The sequence below is a fragment of the Manis pentadactyla genome, chromosome Y (assembly GCF_030020395.1).
Source record: "Manis pentadactyla isolate mManPen7 chromosome Y, mManPen7.hap1, whole genome shotgun sequence".
NCBI classification, from domain to species: domain Eukaryota; kingdom Metazoa; phylum Chordata; class Mammalia; order Pholidota; family Manidae; genus Manis; species Manis pentadactyla.
This window is the reverse complement of record NC_080039.1, coordinates 26,045,740-26,068,306: the sequence shown is the minus strand read 5'-3', so window position 1 is coordinate 26,068,306 and position 22,567 is coordinate 26,045,740.

Sequence of the window (22,567 nt, the reverse complement as noted above, 5' to 3'; positions counted from 1 at the left end):
CAATAAGTTGGACCCCCTTTTGGACTGGAGAAACTATTCAGTGTTATGAAACAACACTAAAAATTATTTAAAATGTCAACAACAGTAATACAAATGATACTCAGTAATAATGTTCCTAATGACATAAATAGTAATAATCATAATGAAGATAATGAACCTAAGGGGATGGGGAAATAGGGTCCTTATCCCCCTCAGAGGAGGCAGGTGTCCTTGGCACTTGGAAGTCAGAGCTCAAAGTTTGCATCATGTATTCCAAGCAGTCAGAGATAATCAGATGGAAGAGCATAGCATGGTAGGGCTCCGGATTGATTAGGGGTCTCACATGCACACCTGGAGAGTGGACACCTCCATTTTCAGGCCACAGGAACCCAGGGCTCTGGGAACCAACAGCAGCTCCACACCCACCAGGATTCAGAGCTCCAGCTGGCCAAGGTATGGGGCTCCTTGCAAGGAAGATAGGCCTGCAGACCAATGCCCTCCCCTTAGGCATGCAGAAGCCATTTTTGTGACAGACATTAAGCATCTGGCACCATCTCAGCCCCCTCAGCCGGGCTGACCTTCTCTTACGTGCTCATTTGGGACCTTCAAGGACCTGGAAAATTCTGGGTTCTCACATCTTGGATCCCAGAATGTTGGAGGGTGTCATTTTCCATGTTCTCTGCCACACAGGAGGTAAGACAGGTAAATGACGACAGGTTTCAGGGCTCCCTGGAGGACTCAGAACATGCTGTGCATGCTGGGACTGACAGGCCATCCTCTCAGTGTCTTCCAGGACAGCATTAGCCTGTCTAGGGTGCCAGAGAAGACTTAGAACAGTCCCCAGCCTCACGTGGGCCTGGGAAGCAATCCGGACCCTAGTCCTGGGTGCAATCACTGACTGACACGGCAGCCTTCAGGGATGTGGCCGCGGAGTTGGCAGGTGGGATCCCGGGTGTGGAAGGCTGGGCTCCATGTCCACACCTGTGCCCTGCCTATGTTGAACTTTAAGTCTCTGCACTGACTCACCCCTCCCTGCTGGATACCCTTCTAAGCCCAGAGCTGGTAGATGGCACATGAGCCTTTCCTTGTCAGCAGACTTTGGTATCCCCTCTGGTTGAGTTCACAGGCCCCCACTCCATCAGCCACATATGTGCGCTCCCCTTTCAACTGGGTCAGTTTTCCCTGGTGAATCTCCTCTTCCTGTCTGAAATCAGCTTTCTCCCATGTAGCTGAGATCTGTTGGACTAAGCACCAAACTTTTTATTAAGCTACCATAAGCTAAGAATATAACATAAACCTAAATCTTAGAAGTAATCGGTTCTGGGATTAAAGATGGTGGCATGACAGGAGAGACAGAGGCTTCCTCCTAAAGCTGGATACAATTAAAAATTTAATTGGCGCAACTAATCCTGAGAGAGCAATAGGAAAGAGGACGGCATCACACTGCACACACCTCGAGAAAGGAGCAGACCTCAGCGAACAGGGTAACGTACCAGAGCTGTGGCTCCGCGGGACCCGAGCCCCTCCCCAACACCAGCTCTCCGATGGGAGGAAGACAAACGGAGCAGGGAGGGAGTGGAAGGCTTGGGACTGCTGAATACCTAGCTCCGGAGATCTGCTCTGGGAGCACAAACTTACATTTCATGGTGCTTTCATGAGACTCGCATGACTACTGGGTAGGAAAGTTAATACAGACAGAGTTCCTGGGGAGACTGGGATTCCGGCTGCTTGTGGAAAGCAGGGATCCATATTTGGCTGCTCTGGGACAAAAACTTATACCTGTGTGACCTGCCCACTGGCTCAGGCAGTGGAGACAGGCACAGGAGCCAGGAGGTGGGGAACAGCTCTTTCCTACCCCCAGGCACCAGTACGTCTCCCCTGCGACACCCGACATTGCTTCAGGAGCTCAGCGGCTCCAGAATAGAACTTCTGGACACCATATACAAATACGACATGCCAAAGGAACCTTGTCCAGAGTAAATTGTTAATACAACTCCCGAGAAAGTTTTAAATGATATGGTCCACATGACTCTTCTTGCATGGGAGTTCAAAATAAAAATAATCAACATCCTAATGGAGGGACGGAAAGACATCCAAGAACTCAGGAATGAATTCAGGTCAGAGATCCAATCCATCCAAATGATGGAGGGTAGTAAAAGCAGGTTGCATATGGTGGAGGAGACAATAAATGAAATAGAAACTAGTGAAGAGGAATACAACGAAGTTGAGACACAGAGAGAAAAAAGGATCTCTAAAAATGAAAGAACATGGAGAGACCTGTGTGACCAATCCAAGCGGAACAATATTCGCATTAAAGGGATAACAGAAGAAGAAAAGAGAGAGAGAAAGGGACAGAAAGTGTCTTTGAGAAGGTAGTTGCTGAAAACTTCCCCAATCTGGGGAAGGACATAATCTGTCAGGCCATGGAGATCCACAGATCCCCCAACACAGGGGACCCAAGGAAGACAACACCAAGACACATAGTAATTAAAATGGGAAAGATCAAGGATAAGGGCAGACTGTTAAAAGCAGCCAGAGGCAGAAATAAGATCACATACACAAGAACGCCCATCAGACTAACATCAGACTTCTCAGCAGAAACCTTACAGGCCTGAAGGGAGTGGCATGATGTATTAAATGCCATGAAGCAGAAGGGCCTGGAACCAACCTTACTTTATCCGGCAAGATTATCATTTAAATTTGAAGGAGGGATTAAACAATTTCCAGATAAGTAAAAGCTGAGAGAGTTTACCTCCCACAAACCATCTCTGCAGCCTATTTTGGAGGGAATACTATAGATGGAAGTGTTCCTAGGGGTGGACTGCTGTCACCAGAGGTAGTAAAATCATGGTGTGGAAGGTGGAGCAGCTGATTGCGAGGCAAATGCAAAATTAAATTGACTAACCCCAACGCCAATCAAGGGATAGACAAAAAGTGCAGAATTTGATACCTAGTATAAAAAGAATGAAGGAGGAAGTAAAAGGAGGAGAAATAGAAAAGAACCGTTAGATTGTTTGTAACAGCATACTAAGTGAGTTAAGTGAGGCTATTAGATAGTAAGGAAAGTACCTGGAACCTTAGGTAACCACGAATCTAAAGCCTAAAATGGCAATAAGTACATACCTATTGATAATCACCCTAAATGTAAATGGACTGAATGCACCAATCGAAAGACATAGAGTCACTGAATGGATAAATAAAAAGACCCATCTATATGCAGCTTACAAGAGATTCATCTCAAACCCAAAGACATGCACGGACTAAAAGTCAAGGGCTGGAAAAAGATATTTCATGCACGACAGGTAGAAAAAAGATGGTGCAGTACCAGTATCAGGCAAAATAGACTTCAAAACAAAGAAAGCAACAAGAGGTAAAAAGGACATTACATAATGATAAAGGGCTCAATCCAAGAAAAAAAGGATATAACCATTATAAATATATAAGAACCCAACACAGGAGCACCAGCATATGTGACAAAAATACTAACAGAACTAAAGGAGGAAATAGACTGAAATGCACTCATTTTAGGAGACTTCAACACACCATTCACTCTAAAGGACAGATCCACCAGACAGAAAATAAGTAAGGACACAGAGGCACTGAACAATCCACACTAGAACAGATGGACCTAACAAACATCTATAGAACTCTACATCCAAGACCAACAGGATACACATTCTTCTCAAGTGCACATGGAACATTCTCCAGAATAGACCACATCCTAGGCCACAAAAAGAGACTTAGTAAAATTCAAAAAGATTGAAATCCTACCAACCAACTTTTAAGACCACAAAGGTAAAAAACTAGAAATAAATTGTACAAAGAAAGCAAAAAGGCTCACAAACACATGGAGGCTTAACAACACGCTTCTAAATAGTCAATGAATCAATGAGCAAATTAAAATGGAGATCCAGCAATATATGGAAACAAATGACAACAACAACACAAAGTCCCAACTTCTGTGGGACACAGTGAAAGCAGTCTTAAGAGGAAAGTATATAGCAATCAGACATATTTAAAGAAGGAAGAGGAAACCCAAATGAATAGTCTAATGTCACAATATCTAAATTGGAAAAAGAAGAACAAATGAGGCCTAAAGTCAGTAGAAGGAAGGGCCATAATAAAGATCAGAGAAGAAATAAATGAAATTGAGAAGAATAAAATAGAAAAAAAATCAATGAAACCAAGAGCTGGTTCTTTGAGAAAATAAACAAAATAGATAAGCCTCTAGCCAGACATATAAAGAGAAAAAGAGAATCAGCACACATCAACAGAATCAGAAATGAGAAAAGAAACACAAGGACGGACCCAACAGAAATACAAATAATTATTAGAGACTACTATGGAAACCTATATGCTAAGAAGCTGCAACACCTAGAAGAAATGGACAACTTCCTAGAAAAATACAACCTTCCAAAACGGACCAAGGAAGAAACACAAAATTTAAACAAACCAATTAACAGCAAAGAAATTGAAACGGTAATCAAAAAACTACCAAAGAAAAATTCACACGGACCAGATGGATTTACTTCGGAATTTTATCACACATACAGAGAACATGTAAAACCCATTCTCCTAAACTTTTTCCAAAAAATAGAAGAGGAGGAAAATACTCCCAAACACATTCTATGAAGCTAACATCACCCTAATACCAAAACGAGGCAAAGACCCCACCAAGAAAGAAAATTACAGACCAATATTCCCAATGAACGTAGATGCAAAAATACTCAATAAAATATTAGCAAACCAAATTCAAAAATATATGAAAAGGATCTTATACCACGACCAAGTGGGATTCATCCCAGGGATAAAAGGATGGTACAACATTCGAAAATCCATCAACATCATCTACCACATCAACAAAAAGAAAGACAAAAACCACATGATCATCTGCATAGATGCTGAAAAAGCATTCGACAAAATTCAACATCCATTCATGATAAAAACTCTCAGCAAAGTGGGAATAGAGGGCAAGTACCTCAACATAATAAAGGCCATCTATGATAAACCCACAGCCAACATCATACTGAATAGTGAGAAGTTGAAAGTTTTTCCTCTAAGGTCAGGAACAAGACAGGGATGCCCACTCTCCCCACTGTTATTCAACATAGTACTGGAGGTCCTAGCCACGGCAATTAGACAAAACAAAGAAATACAAGTAATCCAGATTGGTAAAGAAGAAGTGAAACTGTCACTATTTGCAGATGACATGATATTGTACATAAAAAACCCTAAAGACTCCACCCCAAAACTACTAGAACTGATACCGGAATACAGTAAAGTTGCAGGATACAAAATTAACACACCGAAACCTTTGGCTTTCCTATACACTAACAATGAGCCAATAGAAAGAGAAATCAGGAAAACAATTTCATTCACAATTGCATCAAAAGGAGTAAAATACCTAGGAGTGAACCTAACCAAAGAAGTGAAAGACCTGTACCCTGAAAACTATAAGACACTGTTAAGAGAAATTATAGGGGACACTAACAAATGGAAACTCATCCCATGCTCTTGGCTAGGAAGAAGTAATATTGTCAAAACGGCCATCCTGCCAAGCAATATACAGATTTGATACAGTCCCTATCAAATTACAAACAACATTCTTCAAAGAACTGGAACGAATAGTTCCAAAATTCATATGGAAACACCAAAGACCCCGAACAGCCAAAGCAATCCTGAGAGGGAAGAATAAAGTGGGGGGATCTCGCTCCAAAACTTCAAGCTCTACTACAAAGTCACAGTAATCAAGATAATTTGGTACTGCCACAAGAACAGAGCCACAGACAAGTGGAACAGAATAGAGACTCCAGACATTAGCTCAAACATGTATGGTCAATCAATATACAATAAAGGAGCCATGGACATACAATGGCGAAACGACAGTCTCTTTAACAGCTGGTGCTGGCAAAACTGGACAGCTACATGTAAGAGAGTGAAACTGGATCACTGTCTAACCCCATACACAAAAGTAAATTCAAGGTGGATGAAAGACCTGCATGTAAGTCATGAAACAATAAAACTCTTAGAAAAAAACTTAGGCAAAAATCTCCTGGACATAAACGTGAGTCACTACTTCATGAACATATCTCCCCAGGCAAGGAAAAGGAAAGCAAAAACGAACAAGTGTGACTATATCAAGCTGAAAAGCTTCTATACAGCCAAGGACACCATCAGTAGAACAAAAAGGTATCCTACAATATGGGAGAATATATTCGTAAATTTCACATCCGGTGAAGGCTTGACATCCAAAATATATAAAGAGCTCACGCACCTCAGCAAACAAAAAGCAAACAATCCAATTTAAAAATGGGCAGTGGAGCTGGACAGACAGTTCTCCAAAGAAGAAATTCAGATGGCCAACAGACACCTGAAAAGATGCTCCACATCGCTAGTTATCAGAAAAATGTGAATTAAAACCACAATGAGATATCACCTCACACCAGTAAGGAAGGCTACCATCCAAAAGACAAACAACAACAAATGTTGGTAGGGTTGTGGAGAATGGGGTACCCTCCTACACTGCTGGTGGAAATGTAAATAAGTTCAACGATTGTGGAAAGCAATATGGAGGTTCCTCAAAATGCTCAAAACAGACTTACAATTTTACCCAGGAATTCCACTTCTAGAATTTACCCTAATAATGCAGCACTCCAGTTTGAAAAAGACAGATGCACCCCTATGTTTATCGCAGAAGAATTTACAATAGCCAAGAAATGGAAGCAACTAAGTGTCCATCAGTAGATGAATAGATAAAGAAGAGGTGGTACATATACACAATGGAATATTATTCAGCCAGAAGAAGAAAACAAATCCTACCATTTGTTACAACATGGATGGAACTAGAGGTTATTATGCTCAGTGAAATAAGCCAAGCAGAGAAAGACAAGTACCAAATGATTTCACTCATCTGTGGAGTATAAGAAGAAAAGAAAAACTGAAGGAACAAAACAGCAGCAGAATCACAGAAACCAAGAATGGACTAAGAGTTACCAATGTTATAGAGACTGGGGAGAATGGCAGGGTAGGGAGGGATAAGGGTGAGGAAAAAGGAAAGGGGTATTATGATTAGCGTGTATAATGTGGGGGCAGGTGGAAAGGGGAGGGCTTTGGAACACAGGTAAGACAAATAGTAATTCTACAGCATATTACTATGCTGATGGACAGTGACTGTAATGGGGTTTGCGGGGGGGACTTGTGGTACAAGAGAGCCTAGTAAACATAATGTTCTTCATGTAATTGTAGATTAATGATAACAAAACAAAAAAAATTACAAGTAATGGTCAAACCCAGTTAATCCACGGAAATAATTCACTAATTCCACAAAACTCTTCTGCCTTTGTACAGTTAGAATATATCAGTGTGAAGATTAGACAGTGTCCTGCTTCTTAGAACTTACATCATGCATGACCAAAACTTTTCCATGAATTATCAGATAACAAGTATTTTGTACTTTCAGGCCTTATGTTTCTCTGACAACTACTGGAATTTCCTTTAACAGTTCAATCAGTAACTGACAGTACACAAGCACATTAGTGTGGTTGTAGTTCACTAGATAGGGATGTTGGAATTACAGTTACTACACATCATGAGATGTTTTTATGGTTCTGCAATGTTTGAAAAACCTAAAAGCATGCTATTCATTAGTACACAGTTTGAAAACAAGGTTCTGCATCCTGTCTGTACTCTGAGGACCCATGACTTGCATAACTTTTCCTGTAGTCAACTCTGTGGTCATCTGCCAAATCATTACAGATATTCACAGCACCGAGATTCCCCCACCTACCTTCTCAACAGATGTCCTGGCACCCAGTTCATATAAAAACAAACACAAAAAATACTTTTGAAACCACCAAATCTTTAAAATACTCCCTTGTGTTCCAATTTTCCTTTACTCTTGTAGCCTATTACTGTAAGGAATGTATTCATCAAGGAATTCTTTTTTGGCCCCTTCAATTCCGGAAAGTTGTCTTTACTTCACAATTCATAGTTCCCACTCTGTGTCTTACTTTTGTTCATTATTTCATCCAAGGACGAGTCCACCTCACACTTGAATGCTCACTGTCTTCCCCATCTGATTCCTGACAGATATGTTGCTTTTAAGGGAGCTCATGATTTGATTAGATTCACCCACGTCACATCATTCTTAGGTCAACTGATTGGTAACTCTAGTTACACCTGTAACACCCCTTTTGCCAGGAAGCATATCATAGCCAAGGGAGTGGCAAAAGGGATTGGATATCATGGGGGCCAACTCGTAAACTGTCAATAATGCAGACTTCTGGCTTCTACCGTAAATTGGGGATGAGAGACCAGTAGGTCATTGTCATGCCAAAGGGTTTCAGCCCCGGGTAAGTTCACTATGGATTTAGTGAGACTGAATAAGGACAATGGAACACTTTTGGGGTGAAAGAGCTTATACCCAACTTTGTTCCCAAGGTGGCAAGTCAAATCTTAGAATCCCATCCTCTCAGACCAAGTCTGCATGCAGCAACCTGGTCTCTGCCTCTGGGCCTCTCTGCCCCTGCAGCCATCTCAGTCTCTGTCCTTCGTGCTGCCACCACTCCAGCCTCTGCCCTGCTCACCTGCAGCCTGCATCCCAGATCACTGGGCAGAGCTGTTTCTATGGACTCAATAACAACATATTGCCCTCACATGCGCAGTGACATGGCTGACCAGGGTCAGGTGAGAATCCTGGCCATAGGAACCTTCACTTTCTCAACAGTCATCTTTCTCATTTCAACATTCTCCAGCAGATCCCTGCCCTGAGAAGTCTGGAGATGACAGGATCCAACAGGGTCTCAGGCTGCTGTTGACCTCTTGCTTTTGCCCTCATTGTGGTGTTGTGGCTGCTTTATTTTTTATTGTGCTCAACATATTGCATCATGAAATTCTCAACGCATTATCTGTAGAAGATAAGGTGATATTGGCTTTGTATTGCTGCTTCTATCTTAAGTTTATTATCACTTATTGGGTTAAAACTTCTACAGGACATGAACAGATTTACAAAGAAATACACATGACCATCAGGCATATGAAAAAACGTATCACATCACTAATCATCAAGGAAATGCAAATCAAAACCACAGTGAGATAGCACCCCACACCACTCAGAATGGCCACTATCTAAAAGACATGAAATTACAAATGTGGGTGAGGACGTGGAGAAAAGGGAACCCTCCTACACTGTTGGTGGGAATGTAAATTGGTGAAGCCACTGTGAAAAGCAGTGTGGACGTTACTCAAAAACCAAAAAATAGAAATACCATAAAACCCAGTAGTTCCACTTGTAGGACTTCACCTTAAGAAAACAAAGTCCTTGATGCAAAAAGATAGATGCACCCTATGTTTATTGCAGCATTATTTACCATAGCCAAGTTATGGAAGGAACCTGTGTTCATCAGTAGATGAATGGATAAACACATGCTAGGCATACACAATGGAATATTATTCAGCCATAAGAAAGAAATCCTCCCATTTGCAAAAACATACATGGACCTAGAGGGTATTATACTAAGTGAAACATACCAAGTGTAGAAATACAAATACTGCATGATTTCACTTATTTGTGAAATCTTCCAAGAAAAACCAAGCAAATGTGAGCAACAGTAGACTCACAGACACTGAAAAATAACTGGTGGTTACCATGGAGGAGCCATTCGGGTGAATGGGTGGGGAGGGTGAGGTGGATAAAGGGGAACAAAAATATCAATAATAATATATTAGTCATGAGGATGAAAGTGAAATATGAGGAATATATCCAATTATTCTGTGACATCTTCAGACAGCAACTGCTCTAGTGTGGGTGAAGTTTTAATAATGTGGATAAATTGTTGAACCACTGTGTTTTGTACTAGAAAACAGTATAAGGTTGTGTATCAATGATACTTCAATAAAAATTTAAATTAAATTTAAGAAAGGGATTATGACATATTCAAGTGGAGGGACCTATATTACAGACAACAGGTGCAAAGAAATGGCTGAGGTTGCCATAGAACAGCTCACTGATGTGCCCAAAGCACCTTGGAATCTTGCCCTTTGGTCCACTTACCAGTTGCAGACCGTCAGTATTGGTCCAGGTGTGAATAATAACAGCAAACGCTCATGGTGTTCCCCATGTGTGCACTCTGTTCTCACTGGCCCATTTCTGTTCCTCAGCAGTCTTGTGAATACAGGAGGGGCCTCTCTCCATTTTCTATCACTGAGCCCATGGGGAGCCTGGTGGGAGCCCAGGAAGGAGGAGGCAGACTTTCAATCTTTGACCCTGAGCCTTTCAACCCCAGGAGGAGCCTGTTCAGTAGTCCCCTGGCTTTGGGGGCCCCAGTCATCCATGGGGACTATGATGAGGCTGATGGTCACAATGACTGATGATGACAGTGGACCAGGTTCTGTCAATGATATTAAGAAAAACTACTCACAATGACCCCTTGTCATGAGACAGGCCGTATTCCAAATTACGTCATTTAGTCTGTCATGTTCTTTTTTCAGAAACTACCCCTCTATCTTCTGGGAGCATGCCCACAGGAGTAGCAGTGTGGTGCCACAGCCTAACCTTGATCCTGGAGTGCAATCACTGCTCCACAGCTGAGACTGTCCCACCCTCACAGAGCCCCTGCTACACGTTTGGAGTTGATGTACTTCTGTGGCCATTCATCCAAAAGAGGAATATCACCCCTCCCTTGGGTGTTGTCATGGTCACTGTTCGTTGAAGAATTAAAAGTTCTCCCTTAACTTTGGGTGAGTCCTGCATGTGCCTGTTCCTTGGCCAGATTTATTCTAAGGCTCTGGCACTCAGGCTGTGCTGCTGGAGGTTGGCCCTCCCCTGGTGTGCCATGCTGCAGGCCTGCCTCCATGGTCTGTTTCTTCTCTAACACACTCTCCCCACACACACACCCTGTAACAAATTAACAAATGTTGGTTCTGTGTGTCCTCCCCCCATTCAGTCTCCTCTCCCAGATAATCAGGACTGTGGTGCCCCCACCCAAGGTAGCCAGTGCAGAGAGAGCCTGAATATGATGCTGGGGTTCTTGTTTGCAGAACTGAACAATGAACTTAGGAAACACTCAAAGTAGGAGAGCCAGGGACAGCCTTCTATTTAGAGATAAAGTGAGAAGAAAAGAGATCCTGGCTCATGCCAGGAGGGATCAAGGGAGCCAGTACTTGTGCATTTTCTAGGGGATTTACAGTTAGTTGACGATTTTAGGAATATGATAAGGGGCTAGGGGTGTGGACTTGTTAAGTGGTCCTAGAATGTTCACCCTTGATGAGACATTAAGTCTCTTTTCTCATCAGTCTTCCAGGTAATTCTGAAAATTTACATTATGAAATTTACTGCAGATTCTTTCTCAGAATAGCAGCTTCTTGGTCTGGGAGCATAGCAATCAAGACTACCTGCCCTGCCCTCAAGGTAGGTTGAGTTATTGTCTGTTTGCTAAAGAGTTTAAGAACAGTAGTTAACTTCTTGGGTTTTAAAAGGCAATCATCTTTAAGATGGAATCTTTCTAGCTTTTACTATATTGTTTGTGGCTGGGCTTTCCTGCTGTATACGTTGCCCAGGATGCAAATTACTTCATTAGGTCTGAAGGAGGAAAAACAGCATTCAGATCTGGGTCTTTAAGCATGCTAAAGTGAATGTCACAAAGGCATGATTAACACACTAATAAAACATGGGGTATGCTGTAATGCTTTCCTTTATATGGGGTATATGAAGTGATCTCTCTAAAGAATGGTGGTAGAGCTTAATGTTTAACACAGAGTTTTGGTAGGGGGTGTCTTTGCACATTGTTACATTGCTCTGACCATCTGTATTGGCCCAGGTGTGAATAATAACAGCAAAGGCTGAAAAATGAACTTAGCAAACACTCAACCTTGTGTTGCTTTTTTAGGAGGCCCTCACTCTACTCTGTCTAAACGCCTGGTCCCTTTCTCAAAGGGGGTGCAGAGGCTTGACCTGGGCCTCTCTCTCACCACAGCCATGCCTGGGAATAAGGCTTACCTGTGGTAACTCACCACCCCATTTGTGCCCTGAGCTCCTCAGCAGGTCTGGGTCCCATCCAGAGTGAGGTTATGGGCCAATAACAAGTAGTGGAGTCCTGATAAGGGGCTGCCCTATGCAGTGTGGGAAAGGGGCACAGGGAATTGTCCTAATGCTCTTTGTGCAGAGCAAGCACATAGCTCTTCCTCACCCTTGGCAGTAATGGGGACATGGGGCATAAGGATGTGAATGGATCTAAGCTGCCCCTGGAGTTTCACTATTGAGCAGTCAGAAAAAGGGCCTGTGGCCAGTGCCCTGGATAAAGGTTCACTTCAGCTCAGAGAATTCTGGAATGGACTGGAAAGAAGGTTGAGACATGTAAGGCATCTAATCAGTCTAATATACCCCAGTGAGACAGGCTATGGGTTTAGACAGAGTAGGGTGAGGGTCTCCAGAAGAAGACCCCTACCAAAACTCCATTTTAAACAATTAAGCAAAGCCAGAGATGCATTAATTCTCTAAAGTAAAAATATCAAACTAGGAATAAAAGCATTCTTCAGTGAGATTACTTAAAACTAAAAAGCCAGGCGCAACTAGGCCTAGAAGTTTGGATACTCCTCAGATAAAAGAAAGCATCTCAGCATAGCCTATGTTTTCACTGCGTCACTTAGAACATGTGCAAAGATTTACTTTAGCCTGCTCAATGGCCCAGCTTATTTAGGAAAAATTCTATCTTAGAGATTGCATTTTAATCAAACAAACAAAAACTCATTGCATCTTGGAAGCAAACCACGCAGTCCTTTTTCTTGGCATCATTAATATACAATCACATGAGCAACACTGTGATTACTGGATTTCCCCCATTAGCAAATCTCCACTATATACCCCATTATTGTAGTAAGATGCTACAGAGTCACTATGGCAGGCAGTCTTAATTGATATGCACCCAGATCAAAAAGCTGCTGTTCTGTGAAAGAATTAGAGCAGGACATTTCTTGTGTTAAGCTAACTTTGCAAAATAATCCCCTGATAAGAACCAGTATCTCCTAAAAAATAAACATTATGGGACCATCTGGTAGGTCCTTTTTCTCTCAATTGCCTATAAATGTCTCAACTGCCTATAAATTCCCTAGACAATGCATCACCCTGGACTCACTTGTTCCTGCCTGGTGAAAGCCAGGAGCTCTCTCCTCTTCTTTATCTCTAAACAAAGCCTGTAACTTGCTTTCCTACTTTGAGTATTTGAAAAGTTCATTCTTTGACTCCATGAACAAAAACTCCACCATCATCAGAAAGCCCTGGGGAGACTACGGTCTGCAGTAGGAAGCTAGATCTTAATATGGCATGATTTAAATGACACAAGGAAGACATGGGCCTGTCTTTAATATAGAATCCTTCCTGCCTTTTACAATGTTGTTCACAGCTGGGCCTGCTTGCTAAATTAGCTGCCCAGGTTGCAAATTACCTGATAAGGGCTCAAGTAGGAAAAACAGCATACAGGTAAAGTTAAAAATGTGAGCTGGGCCAGCAATGATTAACACAATAAAGACATGGGCTATGCTGAGTTACCCTCCTTTATCTGGGAATATTCAAACATTCCCAGGCAAGTTGTTACCAACCTTTCGAGCTTTAACTGATTAATTTATTAACTCTGGGTCTTTTTTGGTTGACTACGAGTCCCTTGTAGTGGGCTTTACTGGCCTTATTCTCTTCCACTCCACTCATATCTAATTTCCTGCCTAAAAGGAAGATTTACTTTAGCCTGATAAGAAGCACAGCTTATTCTGTAACTTAACCTGCATTCTGTTTTTCTCCTCCTCGGTCAGCTAATCAAGAAATTTCCAACCTGGGCAGGAGATGAGCATCATGATTAATTTAGCAACAAGCCCAGCTCTAAACAGCATAGTACACACAGGAAAGATTCCATCTTAAAGGTAAGATTGCATTTTGAAACTCAGGAAGTTAATGAGTAACATTCTTCACATATTCTTTAGCAAACAGACAATAACTCAGGCCATCGTGGGGGCAGGGCAGGTGGTGGTCTTGATTGATATACCCCCAGAAGGAAGCTGCTCTCCTGGGGAGAAACTGGATCAGTAAATTTCTTTTGTTACCTTAATTTTGCCAAATTGCATAGAAGACTGATAATAGAAGAGAAGAGATTTAATGTCTCTCATCAGAGATAAACACCTTGAGACCACTTGGCAGGTCCACACCCCTAGCCCTTTGTCACATTCCTGAAAAATCCTTAAAAGGGAACAACACCTAACCTCTCAGCACACCTCTCTCTGAGGTTGCCTGCACTTTCTAAGTGCATAACCTTCAATAAAACTTTCTCTCAACCTTTCATGGTGCACCTCTCTCTGAGGTCTCCCATACTTTTTCTCATCTGAACTGCATAATTTAAATAAAACTTTTACTCTGCTTCCCTACTGTGTCTCTGCCCTTCAATTATTTGTTTTGTTGGGGACATGAACCAAGGAAAATAAACAACACCCCCCTAACTACACTGTGTCCACAGCCTGAACGGATGTTGGCAAACAAATATCTTAGGAAAATGAGAGTAGAATTGTCAGTCAGGAACACAGATATGAGTGGGGTAGAAAGACAATAAGGCCAGTAAAGCATACTGGCTAAAGAATCCACCACAAAACTACTATGTACAGGAACTGAGTTTGGCAAAGTTGCAGGATATAAAATTAATACACAGAAACCTGTTGCATTCCTATATGATGAACTAGAAACCTGTTGCATTCCTATAGGATGAACTAGCAGAAAGAGAAATCAGGAAAACAATTCAATCAAAAAGAATACAATGCCTAGGAATAAACCTAAGTAAGGAGGTGAAATACCTATACCCTGACAACTACAAGATAGGTATGAGAAAAATTAAAGAAGACATCAAGAAATGAAATAGAGCCCATGCTCATAGACAGGAAGAATCAATATTGTCAAAACGGACATCCTGCCTAAAGCAATATACAGATTCAAGGTAATCCCTATCAAAAATACCAGCCGCATTTTTCAATAAACTAGACCAAATAGTTCTACAATTCATATGGAACCACAAAATACCCAAAATAGCCACAACAATCCTGAGAAGGACAAATAAAGCTGGGTGTTTTTACACACCTCAACTTCAAACTCTACTTCAAAGCCACAGTAATCAAGACAAGTTGGTACTGGCACCAGAACGGAGCCATAGATCAATGGAAAGGAATGGTGAGCCCATATATAAACCCAGGCTTCTATGGACAATTGATATACAATAAAGGAGCCATGGACATACAATAGAGAAATGACAGCCTCTTCAGCAACTGGTGTTGGCAAAAGTGGACAGCTAGATGAACGAGAATGAAACTGGTTTATTGTCTAACCCCATATACAAAATAAATTCAAAATGGATCAAAGACCTGAAAGTAACTCATGAAACCATAAAACTCTCCGAAGAAAACATAGGCAAAAATCTCTTGAATATAGACATGAATAAGTTTTTCCTGAATGCATCTCCTCAGGCAAGGGAAACAAAATAAAAAATGAACATGTAACTGCATCAAGCTAAAAATCTTCTGTACAGTAAAGGACACCATAAGCAGAAGAAAAATGCATCCTACAGTGTGGGGGAATGTATTGAAAAGTGACATACCTGACAAGAGGCTAACATAAAAAATATATAATGAACTCACATGTCTCAACACCCAAAAAGCATATATCATGATAAAAAATGGGTGGAGTATATGAATAGACACTTCTCTAAAGAAGAATCTCAGATGGCCAACAGGCACATGAAAAGATGCACCACATCGCTCATCATCAGGGAAATGTAAATTAAAATCACAATGAGATATCTCCGCACACCAGTAAGTATCACCACCATCTAAAAGACAAGGAACAACAAACCCTGGTAAGGATGCAGACAAAGGGGTACCCTCCTTCACTGCTGGTGGGAAAGTAAATTAATTCAACCATTGTGAAAAGCAATATGGATTTTCCTCAGAAAACTAAAAATAGAAATATTATTCGACCCAGGAATTCCACTCCTAAGAACTTACCCAAAGGAAGCAAGAGCCCAGATTCGAAAAGACATGTGCACCCCTATGTTTATCACAGCACTATTTACAATAGCCAAGATATGGAAGCAACCCGTGTCCATCAGTAGATGAACAGATAAAGAATATGTGGTACATATACACAATGGAATATTGTTTAGCCAAAAGATGAAAACAAATCCTACCATTTGCAACAATGTGGATGGACCTAGAGGTCATTATGATCCATGAAATAGGTCAGGCAGAAAAAGACAAATACCAAGTGATTTCCCTCATTTGTGTAATAAAACAACAAAGCAAAACTGAAGGAACAGAACAGCATCAGAGTCACAGACTCCAAGAAAGGAGTAGCGGTTACCAAAGTGGAGGGGTGGGGGACAGTGGGTGGGGTGGGAGAGAGAAGGAGATTGAGGGATGTTATGATTAGTACACATGGTGTGGTGGGGATCATGGGGAAGGCAGTGTAGCACAGATTAGACAAGTAATGAATCTGTGGCATCTTACTACGCTGATGGACAGTGACTGCAATGGGGTTTGGGGTGGACTTGGTACTATGGGTGAATGTAGTAACCACATGAAACCTTCATGAGAGTGTATAATAGTGATACCCTAATAAAAATAAATATGTAAGACACACCTTAATGGCACTTGTATGAAAGATGCTTCGCAAAATAACAGCAGTTCGTATGAACATATATTGTTACTTTGTGAATGAAGGTATACACTGCACTGCATTTAATACATTTTATAAAAGCAAATGTGAAAAAGTTACTCCTATGAATGGAATAGGTTCGGTGAACAGAGGTGGAAAAGAAGATTCTAGCAATGCTAGTTGTAAGTTCTTATGTAAACTATTATTACATTTGAATAATGTTTACACACCGTGGTGCATGGAATACACTGTGTAAAATGACATATACAAAGTGTTTAAGAGATAAAATTTCATTCGTTCAAAGCAGTATTTTTTCTGTGAGAGAATGTGTTCACCATGCAATGCTGTATTCAGCACACTGGGAAGCAACATGCATGCAAGATGATTCTAAAAATGCAGGTTATATATATGAATAAGCACTAGGTATGACAGTGAATGAATGGGTTTAGCAAACTACTACAGATAATCCGTAGGATACAGACACATGTAATAATGATTCTCAGAATATTGGTTGAGCTTATGAGTAAATGTAGTTACTTCACAGAGAGAATGTGTTCACACTGCACTGAGGCATGGGATACACTCTTTGGAGTCATATGCACAAAAGGTGTTTATGTTACTAGAACTTCCTTCCATGTGCCTGGTCTGCCTGGAGGTGTACATCCCCCACACTGTGCCATAATGAATGCCCTCCGTAAAGGTACACGTGGCACACAATCTGTGTAAGCATCTCACAGTGCCTCTAAGTACAGTCCTGTCATAAGAGGTGGCACTGCACACACACTGCAGCAGGAAATTCATTCTGAAAACCCAGTGAGTGAGCAGTAAACCTGAGAGTGGTGGAAGCCTGTTGCTGCTGGTTAGTGTTATTTCACAGGCATAAGTGTTCACTGAATGGGCTGCATTTCACACATGCTGTAAAGGCTTGGGAACACACCATGTTTATTGGAGTACTCGATGTCTATGTTAATTGTTAGAGTGCTAATGTCTATGTTTATAAATACAGTGTCACTGCAGTGAGCGGATGTGCCAAGAACACTGTGCTGCAGCTGACACCTTCTGGAAAGGCACATCAGAATGCAAGTTTCTAAGAAAACTGCTTGTATATGTGAAGAAGTATAGTGTTACTGCAGTGAATCAATGTATGTAACACATTGTTTTTTGTTCTCTAGTCTGTAAAAATACACATATAGACAACTTTTTAAGAATTACAGTTTTTTGTATTTATGATAGTTGGTTTCATAACTAAAATGTGAGAGCCTTCCTGTGGTTCCCAGACCACACTATGAAAAGTCACATGTATGAAACTGATGTGTTCAGGTCACATTGTTGCAGTGAAATGATGCATGTGCCACTAGGTGCTGTTCAATATGCTCTGTAAAGGCACACACATCACAGACACCTCTGAGGATGGAAGTTTTGCCTGAGAACAGCTAGTTTATCTTCAGTGAATGAGTGTCTTCAAAACACTGTGTTGCTTGTAACATATTCTGTACAAGCACATGTCAAAATGATGTTTCTTAGAATACAGATTACACAGGTGAGTGAGCATCCTGGGATTTTAGTAAATAAGCACATTCCCCTCACACGAATGCATTTCACATGCTCTGTAAAGGCACAAGGATAAATGTCTCCTAAGGGTTTTAGGAATGTGTGACTTATGTACAGTATATCATTGAAAGAATGTTCATTACACATTAGCAATGTGTAAAAGTTGCTTCTAATTGTCATAGATTTTTGTGATATCTCATAGTACTTCAGACAAGGGTTTCAGACATGTTACAGCACACTGATGCTTTAATACATTTTGTGATAACTCATAAAACCTATTTCTGAAAAGGAAACCTACATAGGTAAGGAAGGACAAGATTAACTTAGTAGATGAGTGTCTTGGAAGCAGTGTGTGCAGTTCATGCTCTCTGGAAATGCCCAGGCATGACAGGTGTTTCTGGAACGATATGTGAAACAGTGGGTGTTGGCTTCAGTGCTACTACATTTGGAAGGCACGCTAAATATACACATGTATAAAAGGGGTTTCTAATACTTATTTCAGACTATGTGGATGTGTGCATTCACTTTCACTGAACTAGTGGATTAAGCGTAAAAGGTTCCTGAAAAGGTACAAAAACTCACATATGCAAAGATGTTTCTAAGAGTTATAAAATAGTATGTCCATTAGTAATATTACTTCACTGAAATATGTTCAGTAAAATACACTATATTTAGTACATTTTAAAAAATCACATATACAAAGATGCTTCTAAGAACAGTGCTGGCATATGCAAATACACTGTTATTTCAGTGAATGAATATGTTCATCACACTGGGATACATTTAAGAAACTCTGTAACAGCCCGTGTACTAAAGATGCTGCTATGAATGCTCTCTGAAAGTGTGACTGAGCACAGCGATTTTCACTGTAGGCATGTGTACTCCAGCTTGCAGTGGACGAAGTACACTCTGTAGTCTCAGGTATAAAAGATATTTTCAAGGTAGAAAGAATTTTGTGGCATCCACATAATGTTACGTCAGTGAAAGACTGTTTTGATTCATGGAATTAAATACGTAAACATATGCATAAAAGATGGTTCAAAAGGATACATAATTTTGCTTGAAGATATAGAATTATCCATGTTTTAGAATTCTGGATAAGGTTACCTCAGTGAATGAATTTATTTACCACATTGTGCCACATTTAGTATATCTTTTTAAAGGTACTTACATAAATGATGTCTCTAAGATGCAGCTATGTGTGTGACTGGTTCTGGGTCCTCACAGTGGAGGAATGTGTTCCCCTATGAATGCCGAAGTAACAATGCTATCTAAAGGCAACCACATAAGGATGGCTCACAGACTGTATTAAATGGTCTGACTTTGTAACCTGTTATTTAATTGCAAGCATACATTCTCCATGCATTGCTTCATGATATATTCTATGCGTAGCCACATGCGTAAATATATGTGTAAGAGTAATATAATTTAATGGTTCCTGGGTAATGCAGTTTAGTGGAAGATTTTGTTCACCACAGTGTTGCATTTAACATACTATGTAATAACATGTGCATTGAAGATATTCCTGAAAGCTAGACTTAATGTATGAGTATGTGCCCTGGTATTTCAGTGAGGCCATGTTCACAACACAGTGCTCCATATAACATGCTTTAAAATGTCATATGTACAAAAAAGCCATTCATTTCTATGTATGGTAGCTTTCCTCATAATTATGGTGTTATTCCAGGAATGAATATATTCACATCATGCCACATTTAAGACATTATGAAAAAGTATGTGAATGAAAGACATTTCTAAGAGTACTGCATCTGTGTTTCTAAGAGTATACATGGAGGGTTACTTCAGTGGATAAATATGTTCAACACAATGTGCTGCATTTAATATGCTGAGAAGATACAGATATGAAAGGTATCTCTAAGGATAATAAGTGTACATGTGAATAACTGAAGAGTTCTATAACTGGAAGCATGTGTTCACCGGTGTGTGGCATGTGGAATCCACGGTGCAGTCACGTGTCTGAAGGATGTTTCTAAGGGTAATAGCATTGTCTTCTATCCAGATATTACTTCTGAGGAAGATGTGCTCACCACACTGGACTACATTCAGTACAACATAAAGACACAGTGAGAAGAGAGATTTCTAGCAATGTTACTTATATATGTGTATGTGTCACGATGGGATGAATTTAGTACAAATACAAAGCTACATGTATAAATGTAAAAAGAACAGGGCTGTTCATTATATTACTTAATCTCTGATAACCATGTGCTGCATGCAATACACTCTAGAAATGCTATGTATAGAAGTTGTTTCTAATAACAAAGGTTTTATAGGTAAATAGTGTTATGTCGAGAAAGACTGTTTTCCTGACTCATGAAGCTTTTTTATACTCTGAAACTCAGGTACAAAAGCTAATGTGAAGAATGCTGGTTGAGTATGCACATAAACTCCATGCTATTTCACTGCCAGGAGCCCTCACCTCTTTTGTTGGATACACTACATTGCATAATTTGACACATAAAATAAATGCTTCTAGGAGTAAAGAAAGTATATATATTTTTGGTGTCATTAATATACACTTACATGAACACCATTGTGGTTACTAGATTCCCCAAATTATCAAGTCCCCAGCACGTACCTGATTACAGTCACTGTCCATCAGCATAGTAAGATGCTATAGAATCACACTACTTGACTTCTCTGTATATACTACCTCTCCCGTGCCCCATATGTTATGTGGGCTAATCATAATGCCCAATTTTCCTCTTCTTCTTCCCTTCCTACCCATCCTCCCCAGTCCCTTTCCCTTTGGTAACTGTTAGTCCATTCTTGGGTTCTGTGAGTCTGCTGACGTTTTTTTCCTTCAGGGTTTTTCTGTTCTTATATTACACAGATGAGTGAAATTATTTGATACTTGTCTTTCTCTGCCTGGCTTATTTCACTGACCATAATACCCTCTAGCTCTATCCATGTTGTTGCAAAAGGTTTCCTTCTTATGGCTGAATAATATTCCATATGTATATGTACCATATCTTCTTTATTTATTCATCTACTGATGGACATTTAGGTTGCTTCCATTTCTTGGCTATTGTAAATAGTGCTGCAGAAAGCATAAGGGTGCATATGTCTTTGTCAAAATGGGCTCCTGCATTCTTAGGGTAAATTCCTAGGAGTGGAATGCCTGTGTCAAATGGTACTTCTATTTTGAAATTTTTTTTCAATAAGATACGTTTTTATTTAAATGAAGGATAGCAGATGGGCAATTATATTATATTATCTTGTGATTAACAACAGATCTATATGAACTATACCACACAGATATCATGAGACCAAGTCACCCACCACCTCTGATGGAGGAAGATGTTTTAAAGGCTTGAATCTGAAAAAGCTTAAGCCTATAACTGATTCATTACTTCATACCCTGGATGAGAAAAAAATCCTGTTTAATGCATAAAGTGAGTAGAACCTGAAGAATTAATAGATAATGGGGGGTGGGTGAGAAATGCCCATAAGCAATGTGGCTTCTTACATTTAGGAGTTAACCTGAGATCTGACTCTTCTAATGTCTCTCTGCAGACCTCTGCCTGGATTTTTTTTTTTTTGTAATTATTTTTTATTGAAGGGTAGTTGACGCACAGTATTACATTACATTAGTTTCAGGTGTACAACATAGTGATAAAACATTTATATACATAATTCTAGGTTCCAGCTATCACCCTACCAAGCTGTTACAATATCTTGACTATATTCCTTATGCAATACATTACATCCCGGTTACTTATTTATTTTACCATTGGAAGTCTGTCCATTTTTGTGTGTGTGTGTGAGGGCATCTCTCATATTTATTGATCAAATGGCTGTTAACGACAATAAAATTCTGTATAGGGGAGTCAATGCTCAATGCACAATCATTAATCCACCCCAAGCCTAATTTTCATCAGTCTCCAATCTTCTGAGGCATAACAAACAAGATCTTACATGGAGAACAAATTCTTACATAATGAATAAGTTACATAGTGAACAATACAAGGGCAGTCATCACAGAAACTTTCAGTTTTGCTCATGCATTATGAACTATAAACAGTTCAAATATGAATACTCATTTGGTTTTTATACATGATTTATATGTGGATACCACATTTCTCTCTTTATTATTATTATTATTTTTAATAAAATGCTGAAGTGGTATGTAGATACAAGATAAAGGTAGAAAACATAGTTTAGTGTTGTAAGAGAGCAAATGTAGATGATCAGGTGTGTGCCTGTAGACTATGTGTTAATCCAAGCTAGACAAGGGCAATAAAACATCCACGTATGCAGAAGATTTCTCTCAGAACAGGGGGGGTGAGGTTCTAAGCCTCACCTCTGTTGATCCCCAATTTCTCACCTGATGACCCCCAT